This window comes from Vombatus ursinus, unplaced genomic scaffold (genome assembly GCF_900497805.2).
Source record: "Vombatus ursinus unplaced genomic scaffold, bare-nosed wombat genome assembly UNPS02014837.1, whole genome shotgun sequence".
Lineage (NCBI taxonomy): Eukaryota > Metazoa > Chordata > Mammalia > Diprotodontia > Vombatidae > Vombatus > Vombatus ursinus.
The window spans coordinates 10,096,592-10,102,338 of record NW_020954615.1 but is presented as its reverse complement, the minus strand read 5'-3'; positions in this window follow the sequence as shown (position 1 = coordinate 10,102,338).

Sequence of the window (5,747 nt, the reverse complement as noted above, 5' to 3'; positions counted from 1 at the left end):
TAGTGGTGTGATTCTGGTCAAGTCACTTCACCATTATCAGCCTCAGTTTTCTCACCTCTGTAGAATAAGTGAATTAGATGTGATTGCTGCTAGGTTATCTTCCAGCTGGGTATCTATGATCCTATAATACTAAGAAAAAGCCCTAACTCCAGAACCAGAGCAGCAATTTTGAATCCTGAATTCTGAAATACTTCGTGTGTGACCTTGTGAAATGGTGTCCTCTCTGAGCTTCAAGTATGTTATCAGTTCCGTTTAATTAGATTCAAAAAGCATTAATTAAGTGTTGACTATTTTTCAGGCACTGTGGGAGGTTCTAAGGGTACAAGGACAAAAATTAAACAGACTCTATGCCCAAGGACTTTAGATTTACCTCAGGGACTGCAACATATCCAGAAATGTTGTAATTGTTTTTCAGTCTTGTCTGACTCTCCATGATGCCCCCTCCCCAAATTTGGGATTTACTTGGCAGAGATACTGGAGTGGTTTGCCATTTCCTTCCCCAGCTCATTTGGCAGATGAGGAAACTGAGGCAAATAGGGTTAAGTGACTTGCTCAGGGTCACATAGCTGGCAAGTGTCTGAAGCCCAATTTAAACTCAGGAAGATGAGCCTTCCTGACTCCAGGCCTGCCACTCTATCCACTGTGTTACCTAGCTGCCCTTATATGCAGAGATAAGTGAGTACAATAAAAATGCAAGGCCCTGGTAGGCAGGAACACACTAGTGGAAACCTTGCCTCAGGCCCTTAATATCTATGTGACCCAGATCAAGTCACTTACCATTTCTAAGCCTCAGTTTTCTCATTTGTGAAATGAGGGAGCTGGGCTTCATTGCCATACGGATCTTTCCAGATCTAAATTTATGACACTTTGGAAGACCTTGGAATCCAAAGTTAGAGAAACAAGGTTTTGAATCAGCGAGATTCCCCAACTGCTACCTTTGTGACCTTAGTGGAAAGGGCTTGGGAAACTGCTTGCCTAGGAGATGGTCCTTGAGCTAAGCCTTGAAGGAAAGTAGGGATGCTGAGAGTGGAGGATGAACATGGTTTCAGATTCTAGGGATTACTTGGGGAAATTTACTGAAGGAAATGTGTGCAGATGAGTAATTAAGCTTATTCTGCTAGAATGAAGAGAAATTTAAAACTATACTGGAAAGGGTTAAATGAGTATGGATCTTACTTTTCTTAGTCCAACCACCCATATTTTACATGGGCAGAAACTGAGTCCTGGGCTGGTTAACTGACTTACTCAAAATAGTTTGAAGTAATAGGCATCAGTAGTCACATTTGAACTTAAGACCTTTGACTCCAGAGCAAATGTTTCTTTCTTTTTTCTTTCTCTTTCTTTTTTTCTTTTTTTTTTTAAGAACCAGCTCATGAAGGACTTTACAAACCAAACAAAAGGGGTTTGTATTTTTATTCAAGAGACAGCATTCCATTGAGATTTAGGAAGATTACTCTAATAGCAGTGTGGAAATTGGGAAGGGATGAGATTGGAAAGAAGAATAGTTAGGAGTCATTGCAATTGGTTATGAAAGAGATAATCCAGCCTGGCATTATTGTACCATGAAAAAGATTGCTGGATTTGAAAAAAAAAAAAAGGGACCTGGGTTCGAATCCTGGATCTAACACAGTTGTCTGTGTGTTGGATAAACGTTTATTGACTGACTGTGGGAGCTACTTAGGTGATTCTGAGTAAGTTGCTTAATGTTTCTTGGCATAAAAGTCTTCATCTTTGGATGGACTAATTCACTGCAGAAGTTATTTCCAGCTCTATATCTACGATCCTATGATCCAAAAGCAGGTAATTGAAGTCTAGCTGAAGAGGAGGCAATTGAAATGAGATATGTTCTAGCCATAAGAATAAAACCACTATGCTCCTGATTTGATATGGGACTGGTGATGGGAAAAGGGCAGAGTAGAAGAGGTGCCCTTGGTAGAAATTGCAAGGTTAGGAGGATTCGTGCTTTAGTGGGAAATGCAGGTTGCCCCCAAATCTGAGTGCATCTTCAAACTTTAAAAACTTAAAACTACACTGAGACTCTGGGAGCATCTAATGAATTATCTTTGGGGCAGAGTAACTGGGCACTGATTCTAACCAGGCTTGGGAGACTGATTTGTTACATGTGTAAGGTGGGCATTCACATCTCAGAAATTCCTTGCAGATCAGGGAATTTATTTTCTGCTCATTGTCAGGACTTAAGAAATTGCTAATAATTCAAAGTGAACATTAAAGTGTGAGGATATGTTTTTTATTTTCTTCTAGAAAGCCTGATTGTTAAACATTTACCAGCATAACCCTCAACAAAGTAAGCAAACAAACAAAAAACTGTCAAAACAACCAGCCTCTGCTTACTACTGTGTACCTGAAGCCCTTACAGCTTTCTACCGAGAAAAGTATTAGACTTTGATTTTGAAAACTTCATTCACCTTAAGATATTATTGACTACTAACAGTTTAGAGCAGGGTTGGGGAACCTGCAACCTCGAGGCCACATGGGGCCTTCTAGGTCCTTGGGTGCGACTTTTTGACTGAGTGCAAGTTTTATGAACAAACCCTTTTTTAAGGGGATTTTTTCTATGAAGTTTGGATTCAATTACAGGGCCGCACTTGAGGACCTAGAGGGCCACATGTGGCCTCAAGGCTCCCACCCCTTGTTTAGAGTATTATCCTACCTGCTCTCCTGTCTCCTCCATCTCTTTATCAAAGGGGATAAAGCTTTTCATGATAGAATCTTAGTTCTCATGCTCCAGGGGGGAATGTGTGTGTATGAGGGTGGGGGATGGTGTGAGGGACAGTGGGTGTGTGTGTGTGTGTCTGTATGTGTGTGTGTGTGTGTGTGTGTGTGTGTGTGTGTGTGTGTGTGTGTGTTGGGGGAGAGATAAGGGCATTCTCATTGCCCCAGATTGCAAAGAATCTAGGCAGTGTCTATATTTAAGGTCAACTTGTATGTTAATTATTATTCTTAACAAAAGCCTTTTTGGTTATTAATATTTACATAGGCAATCCATAACCGAGTCCTTTTTTTTCCGAACGTTTTATTTGTAATAATCTACACAAAGAGCAGATGCTTATCTAAATCTCATTTAAACTTCTTGCGTTTGTAAAATTAGGTTAGAAATCTTAGCCAGCCATCTCTCATTCGCAGCATCTCACTGGTTCATGCTTCTGGGTTGTGAGAAAGCTGTAGTTTGACAGATGAATTTGGAATGAATAAATGAAGGGAGCCAAAAAAAGTGGGGGGGGGGGAGTTATTAGAAGTTTTCTGAAGTTCAATCTCAGTTCAGCCGCCAAGTGTGGCCTAGCTTCTTACTTTCTCTGAAATAGCTCATCACTTCTACTGTCTTTCCGGGGAACTTAGCAGGCCACTGGTGTATAAATGCCCAGGAATCACAACAGCATACTAAAACTTTCAGTGAGGCTGAAATTCATCAACCCAGAACCACTTTATATACTCAATTTGGAAGAAGTTAGGGAAAGAGCCTGGAAATATTTCCAACTCTGATTAAGTTATTGGGTTACCTGGCATTCCATTCTATTGATACCTTACCTGCTTTCTGACACAGTGGATGCTTAATAAAGGTCTGTGTGATTGGGTTAAGTTGGATCAGAGTGGACTGAACTAATGTGGGCCGTAGGGTGTTGGACCAGGAGTCAGGAAAATTTGTGCTCCAATTTCATATATGTCACTAGCTATGTGACTGCAGGTGAGTCAGTTGACCATTTGAGCCTCAGTTTCTTCCTTCGTAAAATATTCAGATATTCAAAAGGATTAAACTGTCAAGTCAGCAAGCATTTATTATGGGCTTATTACATGTCAGGCTCTGGATTAAGCCCTGAGGATACACATGCGTACAAGCACACACACACACACACACACACACACACACACACAAAACCAGGACCAGTGATGTCATTGATTGGAAAGTTTCCTACAAGGATTCAGATCACTGACCATTAATTGAAATACTGGAAGCCTTTTCCCTTTTATCATCATCATCATCATCATCATCTTGTATTTATATAATGTAAAGCTCTTTACAAATAACTCACTCTATCCTCACAACAAGCCTAGGAGGCATAAAAGGTCTACTGCTATTATTCCTATTTACAAATGAGGAAACTGAGGCAAACAGAGGCTATATGACTTGCCCAACTTCACATAGCTAGTCAATGTCTAGGCTGGATTTGAATTCAGCTCTTCCCGATTCTGGGCCAGTGCCTAATCCAATGTACCACCTCGTTACCACTCTCTTTATGTCAAGAGATGCCGGTGGAGTTCTGTGACTGTCAGTCCATTACCCTCTCTCTTATCGTGTGACCAGTCCCTCTCCTCTTTCCTTTGTACAATTCCTTGGCAACATCCTTTCCTCCTATACATCAGAATTTCTTTTCCATTTTAGATTGCAGCTTCTTGCCACCTACCACACACTTTTTTTCGGTCCTCAGAGAAACCAGAACCCCAGGACTTCCCTAAAATGGCTCTTAACAACCTCCAGTGAGGTGTTATATAAACTGTATTGCAATTTTTACACTTGAATTCTTCTGCTAATCAGTAATCTCAACCACATTTATTTTTCCCATAAGGGCATAATTGTCAATACAGCTCTACACGTAAGGTGATTAGTCTACAGCCTCTATGAACATCCCTGATGGTGATGATGATGACTTTCAGCATTTGTTTGGGGACTTTTTTTTTTTGCTTTTAAAAAATAGATGCATCACAGTTAAAAAAAAATGTCCCTCAAAATGGTCAAAGGTGACTATAGTCTTTTCATTTTTCTTTTTCTTTTCTATGTATTGAGCTGTAATTTCATCTATGTGGAAGACTTTAATTGTGGAAATCCCTCCCCAATTATATATATATATATATATATATGTATGTATATACACATGCATATATATATACATATATATGTGTGTATAAATATATACACACAGCTCAGCAGGAACTGATAATCTGTACACTGAGAAACAAAGTGACTTGCCATTTTCCATATTTCCATTTCCATATTCTTTCATTCAAAAAAGCAGTCAATCAATCAATAAACACTTATTAAGCACCTACTATGTGCTAGACACTGTGCTAGACACAGGAGATGCAAAGACAGGATATGTCCTTGTACAGAAGGAACTATTGGTTTCTCAGGAGGAAATCATGTGCACCAATCAACAAGTGTAAAACACACAAATTATATACCCAGCAATTCTTGGGGGAGAGCACAAGTAGCTGTGGGATCAAGATAGATCTCAATGAATTAACACTCATTTATTAAGCAGTGGCACAGCGGATAGAGCAATGGGCATGTTGACAGGAAGACAAGTCAAACCCAACCTCTGTCACTTTTAGTTGTGGGATCCTGGGAAAATCATAAGCTCTCTTTGCCTCAGTTTCCTCCACTATAAAATGAGGATAATAATATCATCTCTTTTCTAAGGTTGTTGTAAGGATCAAATGAGATAATATTTGTGAAGTGCTCAGTGGATAGACATAGTAAGTGTTTAGTAAATGATTATTCCATTCCTTTTTATTAAGCCCCTACCACTCTCCGGAATTCTACCTCTGACCTAGTGCTCCAAGTTCTGGCCTTGGTACCCTGCGCTTTCATTGGTGAGCATTCGCCAGATTTAACTTGGATGATGAACTACCTTATTCATCATCTTCATGTCATGCTGTTATGAATGTACCCTTCCACACACTTCCAATCCATTCTAGCTATGGTAATCAAATCACCACTACCAAAACACTAC